Genomic DNA, 22600 nt, shown 5'->3' on the forward strand with positions numbered 1-22600 from the left:
AATGAAATAATCATTCAATCACAAAAGAGATTTGCTAGGCCATAGGAGAAAAAGGAAGAGGCCAATGCAGGTATCCTTCAGAGTTTGTCAAACTTGTAGAGACAGGGACCACTTAGGATCAATCATGGATAGGAGGACAAGACTAATGGAGCCTATGGTAGCATATCTCATGAAGGACACATGTCTGATAGGGATTATACCATCAGGGATGGCAGGTTATTAGATACACTTGATAGGAGAGGCAATGGACATGTGTTGTGGGGAAAAATGCCTATGCAGGACGATCCTATCCACCTAAGGTGTGACAGTGCCTTAGCAACAAACGAGTACAACTATACTGGTTTCTTCCTTTATGAAATGTGAAAGAAGAGAGATCAATAGACTTACCGGTGTCTTCCGTTTGTCCCTTGATCCAATCTCCCTTCTCTTTGGGTGTTCACAACTACTTGCCTTCCTGCTTATCCAGCTACAACTTCCTGCAAGATCACAAGAGAACAGCTACTTGCGACAAGAGAACAGCTACTTAAGACAAGATAAGAACACTACACAAAGACAAATATTCACATTCATAACTGATTTAGGATTAGAAATAAACCAAATACACCAATACATTCATACATCAAAATACATCAGCATATAGGAGAAACCAAGATAGCTTTATTGATGAATAACAAGGTTAAGGAAGAGATACAACCCAGAGGGCTCCAATCCAGCATCTCCTTCCCAGCAAATGGAATTCCTATCTTTAGCCCCTTCAAAGCATTAAGCACCCAATGATTCCAGTCTCAAACCAACAACAATTCTTTGCAATAATAAAATTCCAGCCCCTAGATCTCATGGAGGAGAGATCCATATATAGATGTTTGGAGAGAGGATGAGTCAGCTTGAGATCTGACTAGTGTCCTCTCCCTCTGTCAGTTCTTGAGTCCACTTGGAGGTTATTGCTTCCACTTGGAGATTTGGAACCTCTTACTCATCACCAGTCGAATTCCCTGAGGCAAGTGTCATTTTGGAAGCTTCCTGGGTTCTGACACCTTGAGGAATGAGTCTGCCACTTGTCCAATCTCGCTCAGCGCAGGTAGCCAGTGTTGGAGTTGACATTCAGCGTAGGTAACCAGTGGAGCCATTGAAATTCAGCGCAGATGGTCAGTGGAGCAGTTGACATGATCCTGAATTGACTTGTTTTTGAGCAGTTTCAGGTGGAGAACTTTTGTGAATTGCTGTGGTTTAGCCTTGTTCCTCTAGGGGTAGGAACAACATGTTTAGGGACTTTGGATCCCTTAGATTATGGACATTTCATGCTCAATGCTGCAAGGCACAAAAATGTCTATAACAGTTGCCCCCTAAAGTATGAGGCTATTTATCGGGCGAAATGCTTTATCAGGGGGATCCGAAGTTCATCCAATGCTGGGAGGAGACCTGTAATACAATACAATACAATACATTATTTTTCATACTACTTTCATGATCTAGCTAAGGCGAGCATTCCCATGCTCAGCTTTATAAATTCATTTTTCTGTACATAGAACAGACAATCGTCTGATGATAGACTGATAATTTTGATGAAATTATCATCCTTTGAGTAGGATGATTATCTACTGCAATGATGTACATGTCAATGTCTTTATCTTTCCTGAATATATATCACAGCCCAGATGGATGAAACTAGATCCGGGGTCTTTAAACTCGTTCGATCTTCACTCTAAGTACAGGTCGATCCATGTGAGAAATGTTCTGAAGTCGAACATGGAAAGACATCGCTTGATTACCGGTCAATGATGTAAACCGTTAACAAGCGCGAGAGGAATCACCGATAATGATGATGACCCTCAAGGTACTGCAGTACAATTCACGTGGCGTGAATAAAGGACTTGGCGTCGAACACCACGCAAAATCTTTCGGTCGAAGGTCATTGATGTATACCTGTCGCCGGAAGTGAGAAACTTGCCATTGTGGCATGCAAGCTTCAAAGTACTGAAGGGGTTGTTCCTAGATCAACTTCTTGGATAATGAGCTGACGTCGACAAGAAGTGATCCGTCACAGGAGGGCCTTAATGAATCCCACATCAGTGACACGGAACGGAGCTAATCATTTTAATGGAGGTGAAAACGATCTGTGACATATGATTCAGGGTGGCGGTCATGAATGGAAGAAGGATAATGTATGGCAGTGGATGGGACACGGTTGACTCTTTCTGAACGACTTCTCTTGAACATATGGCGACACTGATGCGATGGATCGGTAGCATTACCCCAAATATGGATGGTATGGCGAGACCATGGATTTGACCGGTGAATGAAACAACCCAACCCGATTGTGGTACGGAGGAAAAGTGTCATGTTCAAGAGCGACTTGCTACCATCAAAGTTTTCTTTAGTTTCTCCCAATTTTTCCCCAGTCATTGCTGACCAGTACCTCTTTATTTTTGTCAAGCTTGAGGAGGATAACATATGCTTGTTCTATAACCTGCCCTTCGGGCAAGCCCATCGCTATGTTTTAACGAGCCTAGCGATAATGAAACTCGTTCTCTTCTAAAGACAAGTTTGTCGCTATTTAATGATTTTAACGAGTCTAACGACAAGGATAACTCGGTCCTTTTCATTTTTAGAGAGTCTGAAAAGGTACATAAAGTCAACTCCAAAATTCCTTTTTCGTCATCTAATCCCTTAAGTCCGAAAAAGTATAAAACAATACAGAAGGGATGAGTTTTTGATAGTTTTAATGAGCCGAATAAAACAAGCGCTCGATCTTTTTGTGCAATAATCCCTCAGGTCCAAAAAGATTAAAATCTAGAGGAGGGATAGCTCTTCCGGTCGCTTTAACGAGCTGGAAGGCCAAAACTCGACAATCTTTTCATATTTTACAAGTAAGTTGAAAAGAGCTTAAAGAAGACTCGTCTTCTGAGGAACGAGTGATAAACAGGGTTAGCAGCTGATTCCAGGTACAGGTTGGAATTTTCCAATCACGGCAGTGTCACAAGGATGGCTAGGTGAAATCACTCTTCACAGTTGTTCCTCAAAATGGGTAAACAATCATATGGAGGTGAACGATCGGCCAAATGAAAAGTGGAGGTGACAGGTGCAAACACGACCAAGGCTTTAATGGCTGATGATATTACATTCACGGTGGTTATTTACTGGGTAGGTTCATTTTTTATTTTAAAATGAGCTTAAACACTGGAGGAAACTCTTGCTCATTGCTTATGTTTATTTTTTAACGAGCATGAATTCCACGTTAAAACTGCTCGGATCTTGCGTTTATTTTTTAACGAGCATGAACTTTATGCTAAAACTGCTCGATTATACCAGTCATATGATAAGAGTGTCTCATCAAGATTCTATTTTTTATGGAGCTTCATCTCACTAAGCTTTGCTCCGGATCCTTTTTTTATGCAAGTTTGGAAACGACTAATCCTACGAGTTTAAAGGGTTAGAGGTCCTAAAAATTTAAAAAATAAATAGTTGCCCCTTGCTTGCACTCCAGAAGGTTTGCATGCCCCCAGGTATAAAGCACGATTTCAAGGTTACCTCTACTTCACTTCCGCCAAAACATTTGTTTTAACGAGAGAGGCTTACCTCTTTCAGGTTACCCAAAGATTGTCTCGTTCACGGAGCAAACAAAACATTTCTTCGGCGATGTCTACCGAAATAGGCAAAGGTGAGCGATGTAGCCCGCCAACTCACATAACTTTAACAAAAGAATCTTATTCTAGAAAACCCTCTTCCTAGACGGACGGGGTACGGACTAGTCATATTCTCCCGCGGAAACCTACCCTATACCCAAAGTTTTCCTCCCGAATTACTCGCGCTCATCAGGAGGACGGACCGTGGGTTGAGACACTTCTTGCGTGAATAGACCATTTAGGGATGGTATATGACTATTTGCGATGCGTGATCTAGGAAACGAAAGTTGGTCCACGAGCTTGACCACTCTTCCTTCATGTGGAAAACACATTACTCTAAAGAGTGAGGAGACGATGGCTCCCATGCAATATATATAGTCTCTTCCAAGGAGTAGGTTATAATCCAAGGGTCCTTGAACGACCATCACGTTCATTTGAATGGTCTTCCCTTTCAATGTTATGGGCACATTGGGGAGGATCCCTAAAGGTCGACTGGTTCCTTTATCAAAGCCTGATAGATTTCTCATTTCAGGCAAAAGCGCAGGCGAACCAAGCGCTTTCCAAGAAATAGAGGAAAGGATACTCACAGATGCCCCTTCATCAATGATAGTGCCAGCCATTACCATTCTGTATATTTGGATGATAATTCTGAATGGTATACTGGCTGGCAACCGGGGTATGCCTAGTTGGTTCCAGTCGAACGAGACAACTAGGTTGCTTGGTGGTGGGACCGAGTAGACAGTCGGATATCGCTCTGATGAACTTCCTTCCTGCGATAAAGGAATGGTGGCATTGCCCCCTTGTTCATCAGAGTCAGTGTTGATGAAGAGAATTTGGACGGTGTCGTCTTTATTCTCCTCTGTGATGGTATCATTCGAAGATAGAGCCTCTGAAGGCAAAACCGGGTCAACTGCCGTATCAACCTTTTGACTTTCGTCAGGCATGGATCCAGACGGTTCATCTTCAATGATAGGTGCTTCGGCTAACCACCTGGGCGGGTCAGCCGGGTTCTCAACTAGCGAAGGACTTGGCAGGAGTCTTTGATATCCAGGAGGAAGTTGCGCTCATAAAATCGGGCGATCTTCCAGAACTCTTTTTGCCTCGTCTAAGAAGGGACAACGGTGGATGGCATGATCGCCTTCACACAGTCTGCAGGGAAATTTAGCTTTCCCTCTCTGTCCTGGGGCTTCACTCCCACTAGTTGACGGTGAGAAATCAACATGGCTATCAGAGGTTGATGCTACCGAATTGTGCAAACGGGGAGACCAGTCCCTTAGTATTCGAGGGATACAGGGACAATCTCTATGGAAGTGGTCTCCCTTGCATATGACGCATGGCGATTTAGGCCTGGTCAGTGCTGTGTGTGGATTTTTGTCAGACGACTCTCGTTTGCCCCCAGTCGCCTTTGGCTCCTTCTTCTTCTTTTTTTTCTTCTTCTTCTCCTTCTTCTCCTTAGGAGCTTGGTTTTTGGTTTTACCAGTTCCGTCAAGCGAAGAGGAAGGAGGAGAGGAAGATGAAGTAGAAGGCTGGTGGGCAACTCCAGTCTGGTCTGACTGTTGACTCGACTGTTCAGGAATGGTGATGTTCTGAACGAAATTGGTTGAAAAGAGCCAGACTGGCAGGCCAATTGTCAGTCCTGGAAGCGACAATGTGGCCATGTGGGGCGCACCAACATCTCCCCAAGAGGAGAAGGGACTAGGATTTCCACCAAGGGGAATTCCTTGGTTGGTGTGCTCCATCTTTCAACCTAAAGATCAACGCAGGAATTAAAGGGTGATTGTTCCGTTTAAATAAATTTTAACGACGCTTTAGACACAACTTGCTTTTTCAGTTTTAAAGAGTCGAGAAAAAGCTAAAGATGACTCTAGTCTCCTTCGATGTTTTAACGAGCCCGAAGTGACAAATGCTCGGATGGAATTTTTCTATTATAGAGTCTGAAAAAGGCCAAAAGAAACTGCTCTGGAGTTCTAGGCAGAGGGTGTGCCAAACTTTTCGCAAAACCACAGAATACTTTTTAAAGTACGGGCGGTCGATCTTCGTGAATGCTGTGTTCACTGCATTGCGATCAGTAGGGCGACCGACACGGCTTCCTAAGGATAAAGGATATATGCCTATAGGGGTCTCCCAATATATACGCGACAGTACGTGGGAGCACAATCCGTACTAGCGTTATCGTCCCTCAGGAGGAATCACCCACCTTCCACGAGATCGACAGTTACTAGGCTTAACGACGCCGGAACACGTCTCTAGCCTAGACCTCTATGTTGTGCGTTATGTTGCAAAGCGTTGTTAGGTTCATTCAGTTTATTTTAGGTTGATCTTTTTAAAGTTTGTCTTTCAAGGTTCACCACGAGATGTATGATACAAATTCCTAAATGCAGTCTAAAGATGATAAGCAAGCTTTATATCTTTTCAACTTTGAAAATCCTAGCTACTAAGGGAAAAGAAAGACACCATCTTTTCTCAAAGAGCAATCAGCACACTCCAATGCACTTTTCCTAAATCCAACATGCAAACTATCAAATGCAAAATGCACAATGCAGGTGTTTGTTTTCCGCTTTCTTAGTATTGATGACTACAAAGAAAGCTTTTTGTACAACTTTGAATTTGCTTTTAAATGATCAATACAAACAAGTTCACTTTCTCGAAATCAGAGAAGATAGAAGAGATTACAACACTTAGCGATTTTCGAAATAAAGACTTGTTTTGACACTTAAAAGAGACAAATTCAAACCAATAAGCAAAAGTAAATGGATAATCAATCTGCAAACAGCCAATGAACTCTCTTCTAAGATCACAATCAATCAGATCTGAATCAAAGGCTACAGGATGACTATTTTACTTATGCAAAGGAAAACTATAAATGACGCCACAAACACATAAAAACACTCACAGTCTTTTTGTACAAAAGGAGGCGGAATCTAAGCAAAGAAAAGGAGTTGTCTGACTGGTACCTATGCTGGTTAAAGGCTACAAAAAACAGAGATCAAAACATGGCAACAGAGAGCAGAGAACCCCAGCTGCACAAGGCCAAACTGGTTCAGCGCAACCTCAACACTGAGGACTTGACATTCAGCGCAGGTAGCCTTCACGGGACCTACGTTGAAATGCAGATTGCCTTCACAGCAGTTGCGCTGAAGGAGAAACTCTCGTTTCGCCTAGGTTCTGGGTCACAAATTGCTCAAAAATCAGCAGTTTCAGGCCAAATCAGAAACACAAGCAAGGTATAATCAAAGGGATGCTTTGAAAGCTACTAAGATCTATCACAAGGATCATCAAATCATTTGTGAACCCATTATTTAGATCATAGACAAGTCCAGCAGCTGGATCAAAGCAGCAACTTTCTACTTTGCATCCGGGAAAGATGCAGTTCGATTGTTGATGTCAAGACTATGAAGTAAACAAATGATAGAAACACAAATAAAATGACTAAACAAATTCTCCCCAGTGGAGTCGCCAATTTGTTGTGGGGAAAAATGCCTATGCAGGACAATCCTATCCACCTAAGGTGTGACAGTGCCTTAGCAACAAACGAGTACAGCTATACTGGTTTCTTCCTTTATGAAATGTGAAACAAGAGAGATCAATAGACTTACCGGTGTCTTCCGTTTGTCCCTCGATCCAATCTCCCTTCTCTTTGGGTGTTCACAGCTACTTGCCTTCCTGCTTATCCAGCTACAACTTCTTGCAAGATCACAAGAGAACAGCTACTTGCGACAAGAGAACAGCTACTTGAGACAAGAGAAGAAAACTACACAAAGACAAATATTCACATTCATAACTGATTTAGGATTAGAAATAAACCAAATACACCAATACATTCATACATCAAAATACATCAGCATATAGGAGAAACCAAGATAGCTTTATTGATGAATAACAAGGTTCAGGAAGAGATACAACCCAGAGGGCTCCAATCCAGCATCTCCTTCCCAGCAAATGGAATTCCTATCTTCAGCCCCTTCAAAGCATTAAGCACCCAATGATTCCAGTCTCAAACCAACAACAATTCTTTGCAATAATAAAATTCCAACCCCTAGATCTCATGGAGGAGAGATCCATATATAGATGTTTGGAGAGAGGATGAGTCAGCTTGAGATCTGACTAGTGTCCTCTCCCTCTGTCAGTTCTTGAGTCCACTTGGAGGTTCTTGCTTCCACTTGGAGATTTGGAACCTCTTACGCATCACCAGTCGAATTCCCTGAGGCAAGTGTCATTTTGGAAGCTTCCTGGGTTCTGACACCTTGAGGAATGAGTCTGCCACTTGTCCAATCTCGCTCAACGCAGGTAGCCAGTGTTGGAGTTGACATTCAATGCAGGTAGCCAGTGGAGCCATTGACATTCAGCGCAGATGGTCAGTGGAGCAGTTGACATGATCCTGAATTGACTTGTTTTTGAGCAGTTTCAGGTGGAGAACTTTTGTGAATTGTTGTGGTTTAGCCTTGTTCCTCTAGGGGTAGGAACAACATGTTTAGGGACTTTGGATCCCTTAGATTATGGTCATTTCATGCTCAATGCTGCAAGGCACAAAAATGTCTATAACAACATGGTATTTATTCTAGTTCTATTTTGAACAGGTATCATGGTCATCGTCTCTATCATCCTTATAGGAGGAGTGATAGGAGATATTTTCCAGATGAGTTCAACAAACCCAAGCCACCTACATTTGATGGAGAGTTGAATAAGTTGGAAGATGCAGAGCCATCATTACTTGGATTGAAGAAGCTCTTTGAGTTGTATGATTACACAGAGAACATGAAGGCCAAGATAGCAATTTTCATCCTCAAAGGGAAAGTGGACATGTGGTGGGAAGATGTGAAGAGGGTCAAAGACATCAGGACAAGGAAGTTGAGTTGGCATGAATTCAAGATGAATTTATGGAAGAAGTACTTTTTAGAGAGGTACTATGACAGTAAAGCTAAGGATCTCTATGAGTTAAAGGTGAGAATTATGAAAAATAAGGAGTACAAGACTAAGTTCCTCGACTTATTGAGGTATGTATTGTATATTAAGGATGAGAAGGCCAAAGTTCAGAGATTTGTCAGTGGATTACCATTAGCATTTAAAGATGAAATTGAGTATGATGAGCCTCATTTGCTTGAAGCACTTTTATGAGCAATTGAAGCATAAGACGAAGTCTCAACAAGGTTGGAAAGGGAAAGAAATGACTAAAGGTAAATGTACACCAAAGCAAAGAAGACCTCAGGATGTAGGTGAGAGTGAGAATGTTGTTCCTTACAAGACGTTTCATTTAGTTTGACATGGACATGGGTCACAACCTTAAGGGTAATAGAATAAAGGTGAGGGTAAGGGACAATTGCAATGTTTTATATGTGGTGAGGAGCATCTCAAGAGAGATTTCCTACCATATCAAGGTGGTAGGCCTCACATCTACAGTGCACAGGAAGTGTAGACAGTTGGGGCTCTTGGACAGAGCATTCATCGAATCTATGAAACATTGGATAACAAATAGGTGAATCACTAAGCATCTATTATTGAGATGGACGATAAGCTTTGTGATCAAGTTGTTTCTATTTTGATTGACCCTAGATCTAATTATAGTTATGTTAATCCTAACCTAGTTGATAAGTGTGGTTTGAATAAAGAAGTGCACACATAGTCTTGGTTAGTTTAGTTGGCTACATGTACTAAGCAGAGAGTTCATCATTGGGTAAGATCTTGTGCATTTGAGTTGAATGGTATGCCTACATCAGTGCATATGAATGTACTTCCATTGTGATCATAGTATGCTTGTGGGTATGGATTGGTTGTACCTTCACAGGGCCAAGGTAGATTGTTATGATATGGCTATTGAGTGCCTAGATGACAATGGAGAACAAAGAATCATGTAGGGTAAGAAGAAGGCAACATCAATTAGAATGGTTACAGTTATGCAGGCGAAGCACAGTCACAGGAAATGATGTGTGTTATTTGTAATGCATATTTCTAGTGATAAAGGTAAGGATGTTGAGGATACAAATGTTTTGAAGGAATGAAAATAAAGAGTTTGATGGTTGAACGAATGTGAGAGGAATTTATAGTTCTTCTAGAAGGAAATGGTGAAGCACATAAATAGAATTTCTCTGTCACTTCACAGAATGGGCATTAATTGGTGCAACATATGAAATCAAAACAATAATTAGATTCTTATTATGACTCTCTCTTAACGGAACCCATGCCAAGTCAAGTAGAATCAATCCAAAGGATTACATCCAATATTCCTACCCTAATACATCCAACCTAAAATGAAGCCTTGATGTGGGAGGTTTCATTTACAAAGGTGGAAGAAGTGGTGATGGTGAGGCTGAAGAATAAAAATTCGAGACTAGATGAGTTTCACAATGAACATCTTCCAATCTTGTTGGCCTTTTCTTGGATTGGAGATACACGCATTGGTTGAAGAATCTTGAATCCCATGCATAGTATGGCTAGGCCTTAACATCAACCCTATCACTATAATCCCTAAATATGATAAAGCTAATTATGATAATGTATTTAGATTGATATCCCTTTGTAATTTCATATATAATGTTATCTCAATTATAATTGTTAATTGTCTAAAACACTTGTTTAGTTTGATCATATCCCTTGAATAGATCGTCTTTGTGGAAGGTTGTAAAATCATGGATGGTATAGTGGTTGCTCATGAAGTAATACACTCATTAAAAAAATTTAAGCAAGTAGGAATGATGATCAAACCTAATCTATCAAAATACTATAACTGGCTAAACTAGGAATATCTCCTCCAAACCCTTCAAGCTTTTGGGTTTTCAAATCAATGGATCACCTGGTTTAAAGCCCTTCTACCCCATTTTTTCTATCCTTCTAAATGGATATCCAACCTCTATCTTCAATCCATCCAGAGGGCTATTACAAGGGGATCCAATCTCCCTATTTCTTTTCATTAGAGTAGATGATGGGTTGGGTATATATTTTAAAGCTACTAGAGTCTAAGGCCATCTCATGGGACTCCATCTATATGGCACAAATCTCCCTATCACACACCAGCAGTTCGGGAATGATCTTATGCTATTTAAAATACCAATAGTGGGTGAGATTAACACTTTGAGAATGAGCCTCAATGAATCTTTGGATGCCTTAGGTATGGTAATTAATGTAGAGAAAACACACATATTTTTTCAATACTGATGTGGCTATATAGAAGCACCTTGCTTGTTTGATGGATCTCCAAATTGGCAAGCTTCTTGCTAAGTTCCTAGGAGTTCCTTTGGTTGAGAAATCCTTATGTGTAGCATATTGGTAGGATACATTACAAAATATTTCTCAAAAATTTAATAGTTGGGTATTTAGAACACTCAACTTAGTAGGAGGCTTAGGGATCTGAGACACTGATATGTTCAAAAAAGAAACAGGAGATAAACTTTGGTAGAAATGGCTTCAGGGATGGAATGAGCCATTGAAACAGATATGGAATAGGAAGTACAGTGAATGCTCCTCTGAGTAGACTAAGCTAAAAACTTTGGAATACCCCCAAGAATCCTTAATCTGAAATCTAGCACAAGATAACTAGAGTTTAACCCAAAACCATGCCTTATGGTAAATCAGGGAAGGCCACATGGTTTTATTATGGAAATATGCATGGAAATAAATTCCTTACTTGGGAGATCGTGAGGAGTTTTAAGAGTTACAAAATTACACAACAACATAACAATGTAGCATATTCGCCAATTTCTGGAAAACATTTCTTGATTTTTTGTATGGTGATAGTGGAAGTGTAACAACCCTAGTAAAAAGTTCATGTAATAAAAGTTAATAAAGGAAAAAATAAGACCATGGTGAAGGGACATGTATTCCAAGTTGAATTTTGGGAAAATAAATCCTAGTGGGCATCATTGGATGTTTTTATGGCTAAAGGAAATTGGAAGAGGTAAAGGTGAAGGCATTAAAAAGGAAAAACACATTTTTGGCACATTTTATTTATGAAAATAAAGGAAAATAGGAGAAAAGTTAAGTGAAAGGTCATAGGTTGCATGTGAGGATTAAATTGAAGGAAACTAATGGAAATTGAAGAAAATAGAGGCCTCATTAATAAAAAGGCTTTTGAGGATAAGTTAGTAACCTTTTGTTAGTCCAAGTTTTGGAGCTCTTTAATTATTCTCTCTCTCTCACACTCTTGGCCACTTAGAGTTTTCTTGGAGCGCTCTAGCTTTCGATCAAGGAAGGAAAAGAAAGCAAAGGGAAAGGAAGGAAAGACAGGATCAAGCAAGAAAGAGTAGGATCAAGAAGCTTCAGTAGGAATATTTGCAGGTAACATATTACATGTGTGATTTCCTAGCTGCTTTTGACATGCATGGCTTTGCATGTTGGTGTATGGTTCTCTTATTGTTAGTGGAATTGTTTTGTAGGGTTATGAAAATAGTTTTCAACCTAGCCTTGCCTTTTCTAGATGCCATGGTGTGATTGGATGTTTATCTTAGTTTTGAGGTTTGGATTTTCCGGATGGATTTCGGAATTCGGGGCAGAGGTGGCCTCAAGTTTCATTCCCAAAGGCCTAGGAATTCCTTGACAAATTTTGGCGGTGAACAAGGTAAAGCTTGAGGGAAGAGTCTTGGTTTAGGGCCTAGTGATCCAGGTTTGGATTTCAGTAAATCTTGAGAGAAAGGTCTCGATTTAGGGCCTAGTGATTCAGGATTGGATTGCGGTAAAGCCTAAGAGACAAGGAGAAGGAAAATTCCTCAAGGATAGTGATGGATTATGAATGGCTTTCCAAGCTCGGTTCGATTTTGTGATTAGAGCACCAGTTTTGGTGTGATGATGGTTTGGTGATGGTGGAGGTGGTTTAACCCTCTAGATTCCCTTGGTTGTTTTTGGATTGGTCTATCTATGAGATACCAAATTCATGCTTGGAATATCATACAAGGGTAACTAGCTAAAAGAAATATTTGGTTCAGCCATGTCTATGGTTGGGTGGTACGTGGAAGTCCCGAACCTGGTCATATTTTCCTATGGTTAATAAAAGCTAAGTTCTCTTTATTTTGTACTTATTTATATGTGGATTTAATGGTTGTTATCTCACTATTATTTTCAGGGCTTTATGCTAGTTATAAGCACCATTAATTGACTGGTTCATGTCATGGTCATTTCATGTATTTACTTGTAATTACTAAAATGATGTCATAACAATTCGAGGGAGAAGGTGGTGATCCTTCTTGTCATGTCTCATAAGAGTTTTCAGTCATTCATGTTATGTCTTGTATTCTAGACCTGTAGATTGTATTGATGCCAACTATTTGACAGAATGTTAGTATTGGTTGGGGATGGTCAGGCCTAGTCCTGGAGTTGATTTTTGGTTTATTAGTCTTGTCATCATGTGTTTGATGGATTCAATAAGTTACAACAAGTTCTAGCAAGTGGCCATAATTCTCGGCTAGAAAAGTTCCTTAAATTCCACGGACACTGACACATGTTTCCTGGGAAAAGTCCCTGGACGCAGGCATGCAAACTTATGGGAGTGGTCAGAGGTCCCTAGACACTGGCATGCCCATAGCATGAGATAATCCAGAGGTCAAGAGGTATAAAAAGTCAGTGGGCCCCGGGGGAAGGATGCCTGAGTGGTTGGGATGCCTTCTAGGAGTGTTGTTGCTGATGTGGAATGTATGGTTGATGTGTTTCCATCGATTCCATTTCGATAAGGTCACCAAGGAGGTTGAATCATATCATATTAGCTTCTCATCGCATGTTTACCCCAGTTGTATGGTTACTTGGGTAGATGTGGGAGGAGGGTGGTTACATATTATCAGAGCGGGTTACGCTCTCTTTGGGTCATATCTGATACCACATAGTTTTATCAGAGCATGGTTCACCACTCGGACTGGACGAGAAATGTGTTGGTCATGCATTCATGTCAGTTGCATATGTGTTTCTTATGCTTGTATTCCATGTTCATGTTGCATTTACATGGTTTTGATCATGGTTGTAGTGTTGTCGCCATATGAAGGTTGAGGATGTTGTCGTAGGATGTGTCATCATGAGTGTATGGTTGTATATGCATTTGTTATGCATGTATGGTAGGTCGGACATGCATTGTGAGGTCATTGTATGCAATTAGGTCATCACGATGTCATTGGTTGTTATGATGTTGATGTGTTGGATGAGATAGAGCAGCAAATGTAGATCATTAAAATGATGTTGCAACATTGGACCTTGAGGCAAGAGCATGTCATCATATAGGTTTTTATGTTGGGCATGCAGGTATGTTAGTTAATGGATTTTTATATGCATTAGGGTTATATAAATTAGGTTTATGTACATGTCTATTGATATTATGGTTACATACATGATAGATGCTAGTTTATTAGTGCAGTTATATGCACATGTGTCATATAGTCATGAGTGGTAGTAACTTGTGGTTGTATGCATTGCTATTGTTGTGTTATGTTAGATAAATTGATGATCATGTTATATGTTGTTTATGAGCATGATATATAACTTGTTGTTGTTATATTCTAGTATCTTGATGATTAGGGTTATTACATTAAGACCTTGATGTTATATGTGTCGTACTAAGTTGGATTGGCCTATACAAATGGTTAGGGTTATGACATTCAGGTATGAGTTAATATGATGTGATATTATGTTGTACTAATCTAGACTAACGGTGAAGATGTGATTATTATGTGTGAATGATAATTGTTTATGAGTTTATGATGTGAATATGTTAGCTAGTGACTACTATGGATATCATGACCTTATTTATGCTGATTTGATATGTTGTAAAGTTATATCATACTAATCTAGATTGATTGTGTAGACAATATAACCTCGCTTGAGATATATTAAGGTATGAGTTTTCTTATGTTGTCTACTTGGTGCTTGAATGCTTGATTATGTTGTCTACTTTGTGTTTGAGTGTTTCGTGTCTATTATGTCATCTACCTGATGTTTGAGTGTTTGATTAATTGCATGATTTGAGTATGTGTTCAAATTATCTTGTTTTAATATGGTAGTACTAATACATATGTGTTGAGACAACTGATATGTACTTGAGCGCAATAGGTGATAGTTGTAGTGTTATGTCTAATGACTATGAGTTGATTATGGATTATGACATTATTGTTAGTCTTGGTAAAGGTTGATTTCAAATTGATAGATATGATTGTCTTGATACTTGGAACATGTGGTTGACATGTGTGAGAAGTTGCAAGATAACATGCTCGGCATTAGTATGACAAAGTAATAGTTGATTTGTTTATATAACTAATAGTTGGATAATGTGATAGCGCATAATAAAAATCAATTGAAGAAAGGTAAATGGTAAAAGAAAGGAATTAGGCACGAATTCATTTGGCTATGTTTGGAAACCCTAATTCCAAATGAATGAGCGCTTTGCATACATGAAGTTTTCTTAACCTTAATCTTATCTAAAATTATGTGGGTATGTGCTATATTCATGGACATGTATTTGACAGGTATATTAGCTAGTCTCTAGTTCCAAGTGGATCTATCCAAGAAATTGGAGTCCCTTGAGAGATGGCGTGGAGGTGTTCAGTTGCAAGAAACGTGTTGGGCACAACAAGGTAAGGTAACTAGTGTATTGTTATGTTTATTTATGCACTAACAATTATGTGTTGATGACAGTATGATGCAAGGGATTGCATGTAAAGGAAACTTACATTAGGGAAATTTTGAGGTCTAAAATAGGCCTCCTAAGGAAATTATAAAATAATAGTGGAAATAATAAAATAAGATTAGATTACATCATCAAACTTTAGAGGGAAAAAAGGAAAAACTATTTTTTCAACTTATCTCCCAATGGGTTTACTCAAATTTCAAGTGGAAACACTCGTTGGATGAAAATTTCGATTCCTCATCCAAGGAGTACCCATGTTTCATACTGTCGATGGACCCTACTACATGAAAAATGAGAAATATATGAGAATCATAAGTGTAATCACGTTTTTCCATGTATTTCTCATTTTTTGTGTAGCAGGGTCCATCGATGCAACATGGGTACTCCTTGGATGAGGAATTAAAATTTTCATCCAAAGAACACACCCACTTGAAATTTGAGTAAACCCTTAGGGAGATAAGTTGAAAATACGAGTTGAAAAAGTAGTTTTATTATTTTATTATTTTTTAATCTTTTTACTTTTTTACTCCAAAAATGGTAAATCATCCCCCATGGTTGACATCATCATCTTGAATCCTATTGGTTCTTATAAAATTTATTTTGGTTGTACATTTTTCTTAGGAGGCCGATTTTAGACCTCAAAATTCCCCTAACGCATGAGATTTTGAAGAAGGCTCAGGTTGAGCTTTCCTTTGGAAGCACTAGGAACCATGGGGATTGAGTTATGGTGTCTATTATCAGTCTTGTGCTTTTGGTATTTTGTGAATTTTTGTTCTTTATTACAATTTTGTTTGTGTCTTGTGCATGGTCATGCCACTTTGTTTGCAAAGTCATGTTGTTATTGGTTTTCATGGTTTTCTTCTTGTTTTTTTTATTGTGCTTACCTTTTATGTTTTGAGTCTAGGGAATTGTGTTATGAAACTAGCTCACAAAGATAGAAAAGATAGATCAATGCCTTATAATTCAACCTCTTTGAGGGGGCAACCTCCTTTACATTACATAAATGGACAATTCTTGGATGATACAAATGACATGACTTCCTTTCTATATATAGGAGTCTAAGGGATCATAATATAATCAGAGCCGACATAACAATAATAATGTAAGGGCACAATAATAACAATAGTGGGCTTCTATGGGGCACAATAGTAACAATATGGGAACTACATGGGTACAAAAATATAATAAGGGGGTTGTACTAATAACAATAAGGGGTTACACTAGTAGTATAGGGGCCTAACATGCCCCTCTCCTTCAAAAAGTGTTGTCCTCAACGCTTGAGTAGTTCTTGATGCTTCTGTAAAAAAATTCTTGTCCTTCCATGTGGAATCTTCAGCGGGTAAGTTCTTCCACTTGAAGAGATACACTGAAATTAATCAATTTCGTAGTTGTTGGGTTCTTGTTTCTGTGACTGCTCTAGCTTCCAATATGATTTTTCCTTCCTCTTCAAGTTCTGGCAATATTGTTTGAATTGGGATCTTCTGCAACTTTTGAATGAGTGGCCACACTTCTTCGTCCTTCTTCCATTCATCCCTTGCTTCATTTAGCCAATCTGATTTTATAATAGAAATAGCACAAAACAATGCTTCCACATCCTCATCCTTTCTTGAGAGTGCATCTACAACATATTTGTGACCCATTTTTTCTGTTCTTCTAAAGATAATATTTGTTCTAAAAAGTATTTAAGACTATCATGATCCATTTTTACCTTGAAATGTCTTCCCATTGGGTAAGGTCGCCATTTCTTAAGTGCATGTAGTATTGCCAACATTTCCTTCTCATAAACATCTTGCTTGAGATGTAGCCGTAAAAATACCCAGTCACCTACATCAAAACATTTTTCACTGCGATGTTGATCTACCTATTTTTTCATTCGATTCTGCACCAAAGTGGCGTTATCCTTTAAAAGTTGGAGAACTTTTTGTTGATGCTCGATGTGAACTTTCACTACTTGAACCTTTTTCTTCTTGATATGTCCTTCTATCTTTAGAGTTTGAAGAGTGGTAATTTCTTCCAATGCTTTACAAGATATGGTCGGATTCATTTCTTGATGCTCGATGTGATCTTTCACTTCTTGAGCATTTTTCTTCTTGATATGTCCTTCTATCTTGATAGTTTGAAGAGTGGTAATTCCGGCCAATGCATTACAAGATATGGTTGGATTCATTTCTTCTTTCTCAATGTGATCTTTCACTTCTTGAACATTTTTCTTCTTGATATGTCCTTCTATCTTGAGAGTTTGAGGAGTGTTAATTCTTGCCAATGCTTTACAAGATATGGTCGGATTCATTTCTTCTTTCTCTAGGGTTGGTTCCTGGTGTATATCCTCTTCTTTTGATGTTTCTTGATCATTTTCTTCCTCCTCTTCATAATCTATGTAAAATAATTTCTTCTCAGCACACTTATGACCTTTAGTGCATTTGCTATCACAATTGTAACAAAGCCCTTTTTCTCTTTTTTCTTCCAATTGTCGTGGTGTCACCCTTGTAGGTTGTGGAAGGCTAGGAGAAATAACACTTCCATGTTTATAGTTGTGAGGGGTAGAATTCATTGTTTCCATAATTTTGCTTTCCACTTTTCTTGCCAACGTGAATGCCTTCTCCAATGAATCAAGGTCCCAAAGACGAACCTCATGTTGAATGTTATCCTTTAAAGTCCCTATGGAGACATCAATCCTCTGCTTCTCTGGAATATCATTTTCCCTTATATTCAATTTTTGAAAGTCCTCAATGTGCTCTTCCATTGAACACTTTTGTTTGAGATTTATCAATTAGCTACAGAAGGTGTTTCTCTTTGTATCCTCATAATGTGCTACCATTTCCTCCGTGAAAATTGACCATGTAACAAGTTTCTTATGAGAACAAAGCCATTTATACCATAAAAATTGATCTAGTTCTAAATATGAATATGCAATACATACCTTTTGTAATAGTGGCACACCATGTAGATCAAAATATTGCTCCATCTGTAGTATCCAATTTATCGAATCCTTGCCATCAAACTTCCTCATCTCGCTTTTTCTTGATTTTAGGATCTCGATCTTGAAACGACTTTAACTCTGTAATGTTAGATATTCTAATTCAGAAATCGAGACCTGCAGTAGCTCTCTGCGTCCTCTTTCCAATGCCACCAGTCTGATCCACAAAAGAGCGAACTTGTATGAAGTTCCACATGTCACGGTTTTTACCTTAGGATCTAAAAAATATACACAGGAAACTACAGTCTGTCCTCTTTCTGTAACTTCTTACAAAATTTCAATCTGATGCACAAAAAAAAAGTTATTACTATTTTCCCCAGGTCACCTGTTTGGAATTTAATTCGGGAGTCTACAAAAAGGCCAAATTCCTCAGATCATATCTCTGCACATATAGTGCGAAATGCTCTAAATTTCAGACCCGAGGTTTAGAACAATTTCAACCAAAATGGGTTTTTTTTTTAGCTTCTGAAACGTCACAGAAAAATAGTTATACCACAAATGCCATGATGACCTATTTGGAGTAGCGAAACCCTAGAATCCAAAGCTCTAATACCAAATGTTATGAAACCAACTCACAAAGATAGAAAAGATAGATCAACGCTTTAGAATTCAGCCTCTTCGAGGGGGCAACCTCCTTTACATTACATAAATGAACAATTCTTGGATGATACAAATGACATGACCTCCTTTCTATATATATGAGTCTAAGGGATCATAATATAATCAGAGCCGACATAACAATAATAATGTAAGGGCACAATAATAACAATAGTGGGCTTCTATGGGGCACAATAGTAACAATATGGGGACTACATGGGTACAACAATATAATAAGGGGGTTGTACTTATAACAATAAGGGGTTACACTAGTAGTATAGGGGCCTAACAAATTGCTTGGGAAAGAGGAAAGTTAATGGAGCCAAAAGTTAATGGAATCAAACCCAACAGGTGATGTAAGGCCTGGATGAAGCTCAATGCATGTATAAGGGCAGTTGAAGGGAAGCTTATAACAACTAGTTGGATTGGTTGGGTCCATTGGTGTAAATGGACAATGTTGGGACATCATGAGAAAAGTAATTAAGAAATGTAAAGTAAATAGATTTGAGGCACCGGATGCCTTAACTATGCTAGGAATTGTTGTTCTTGATGTTTTACATGTGTTTCACAACTTAACCTTGACTTTATGGTATCTGGTAATTATGTTGTGATAATGATTGTGTCGATGTATATATATGTATACATGTATGTATGTAGGTATGTCGTTTTCTGATGAGATCATGATTGTTTTGTGCTAATGCTATATATGCATGTATCTATGTATCTATGTCACTGTCTGACAGGGTCACCAAGGATCATTCTTTTGGACAAATGATTGCTTATGTAGGTGAATAACATGAAGAGATTCTTGGTTCATGAGGAATCAAGTGGAAGAGTATCCTGACAGATCTCTGAGGCCAACATCATGTGGATATGAATTGATATTATGTTATTATACTATGTCTATGTTTATGTTATGGACAGGCTAATGCTAAGAGATACATCAGCAAAATGAAAACAATGTGATGTGCATCATGCTAGGATAAGCATGGATGATGGAGAGAAATTGGAAGCAAGGTTGCTTGGTAGAGATAATGTGGTTTTGGATGTGTGTTACTACCGTTGTGCATATATTGTATATGTTGTACATGTTGCATCTTTGATGTTGTGTGCATGTGGTGTTGTGTATATATAGTGTGTGTATATGTTGTTATGTACAAGGTGGTATAGATAGTGTTGTGTGAATATTGCATATGCAGTGTTGGGCATAGATGGTGCTATGTACATGTTGGATATGAAGTGCTATGTACATGTGGCATGGTAAATTTTAGGGGTGAATTTTATCCCAAGGGTGAAATTTAAGGGGTTTTTCATTTTAGAGGGGCGAAATTTTTATAAAACACCCATTTCATATAGTTACCCCAACTTTTATTTAAAAAATAATTATTTTTTTCATTTTAGCCCAAAACAAAATGGGGTGGATAAACTATGAAAACACTCATTTGACCTAATTCGCCTGGTTTGGAAGGTTATATTCCATTACAATCGCCCTTTCAATGTTAAATTGGTTTGCAATTGCCCATTTTCTGGTTTGGGAGGTGATTTGGGAGGTTGTATTTGGTCCCAATCGTCCTAATTTCTTCTGTGAACAGCTCCCTGTTTTCAAATATGCAAAAAAAACATTATTAACCCTAATATTAGTATTAATACAAATAAATATGGCACGTGGTATTGACCCATGGTATTCATGTGGAATGTAGCCCATTTAAATGGGGGAATTAAACCACCATAGATCCATCTTTACTCTAGATCTACTAAGCGCCTAGAGGGATCAAATATCGTGATATGCAAACTAGAATAGAGTGAAAAAATATGTGATCCCTCTCGGGGCTTGGTAGATCAAGAATAAAAATGGATCTTGTAATTTAATGCCACTTAAAGATTTTAACTCGGTTAAAAAAAAAAAAAAAATCAATTATTAATTTTATTAATCTTTATAAATTACTAATAGTAGTTTTTAAGCTCCTTGTTTATGATAACACATGGTATTGACCCATGGTACTACCATGGTATTCATGTGAGCATAGACTATTTAAAGGGGAAATTCTATCAGCTTAGATCCATCTTAATACCAAGTCTACCAAGCGCTGAGATGGATAAATAGATTTCATCCCTCTAAGAGTTTGGTAGATGTGGAGTTAAGATGGATATAGGTTGGTTTTTATGATAATGAAGATATTAAATAGACTTAGGAAATTATATTGTAAAAAAAATCTTAAGGTGAATGGTTAAAGCTACATTTAGTCACTTCACAAAATTTAGTATAAAATACCAAAATCTTCATTAATATTGGTTTTTTTGATTTAACAAAAAAAATTCAAAACAATGAAATCTTATCACTCTTTTCACATAACCCTCATAGAAGAGAGATAGAGATAGTAATTGCCTAGATTTCCCACCATTTTTCAAACATTCTCAATATGATATCTTCATGAAAAAGTTAAGGTACTGATGTTGGATTAGTTGTTTGAAAAATATGATGGTTTGTACAACCTTTCATATTCTTTGTTATTCTTAGTTTGTCGTAATGATCTGTAGGGGTTGGGCCACTGCACCATATTGTCCTAAAAGGTGGAGATTCTGCACCAAAAAGGAAATTAATCGACATGTTACAACGTTGTTAAAAATGCAAGACGTATGAAGGTAGTGAATTATGATAATAAGCAATTTAGATTGGGAGAGACGTAATTAAATTTTATTATTTAATTGAAGATTTCCAATTAAAATAATAATAAATCTACATTTATATATTTATATATTGATTGGAAGGCTTCTGACAATGGTCACTTCTTTCCATTAGATCCCCTTCAGGCCTTTGGATACCTACTACTTTCTTATATTATATAGTTGGGGCTTGCTACTTGTTGGCATGTTGGGGTAAACAAACTTGATGTGTTTTTTTTTTTCATCTCGCAGTTGGAGTCTATGGAATAAGAAAGAAATTTGATTTTGATTTTCTCATTCTGATAGATAAATGTTTGTAGATGAAGAGTCCATCTTAACAATTCTGTCACAAGGAAATTTTGTATATTTTGTTGTTGCTTAGTACAAAATCAAGCCTCATGAGTTTGTGATTTTCCCCTTATTTGAGGATAGGGTACTTGGTAGGAGGCTTCCTTGTTGGACTGTTTGATGATAGAGCACTCAAATAACATAGATCATTTCCCCTAATTGCCTTTAGAGCCATTTGGACAGGAAAGAAGGAATAACAATTTTGTAGACAAGGAGATCCCTCCTTTTCAGGTATATCATCAAATAAAATACCTATATGAAGGCATAAAAATGACTCCAAAGGTTAAAGTTCCAAGGTGGGTTGCAATCTGGATGTTGATAAAACTTATCCATGGCCTTCATTTGTTGGTGCTTGCCAAGGTGATATTCTTCTTATATATATTATCTGCGAATATGTGTGATATTCTTATTCTATATATTATATGTGATTCGAACCCAAGTCAGCTACTCCTGCATGTGTGATATTCTTTTTCTGTATATTATCTGTGATTCGAACCCAAGTCAGCAACATGCAAGAGGAAAATTTGAACCGGTGCTACTTTTGGTGTCTTTCATGTCTACCTCTACCAAAGAATTATCCGCAATACATCAAATTTTGGATTCACATGTCTCCTGATATTTGATTATATTTCACATTTTGAAGTGGGCACAGAGGATAGCTCTTGTTTTAGGTGCAAACATATTCATTGCAGGTCATAATGGGTATTGGAGTAGTAGGGATGGGCTTGTTGGGTCAATATAATTTGAACACAACTGCAAATTTGATGCCCAAAACTTCACAACTAGTTTTGGGGGTCCCCT

General features: G+C 38.2%; 1 pseudogene; it reads left to right on the top strand.

Moving 5' to 3' along the window:
* Nucleotides 1-22600, top strand: part of LOC149157637 (serine hydroxymethyltransferase 3, chloroplastic-like) — a 44571-nt pseudogene that overhangs the window by 19342 nt on the left and 2629 nt on the right.

The sequence above is a fragment of the Pinus tabuliformis genome, chromosome 5_2, assembly GCF_031772625.1.
Source record: "Pinus tabuliformis cultivar Carrire ecotype Pingquan chromosome 5_2, CPIR1, whole genome shotgun sequence".
Classification (NCBI taxonomy): Eukaryota; Viridiplantae; Streptophyta; class Pinopsida; order Pinales; family Pinaceae; genus Pinus; species Pinus tabuliformis.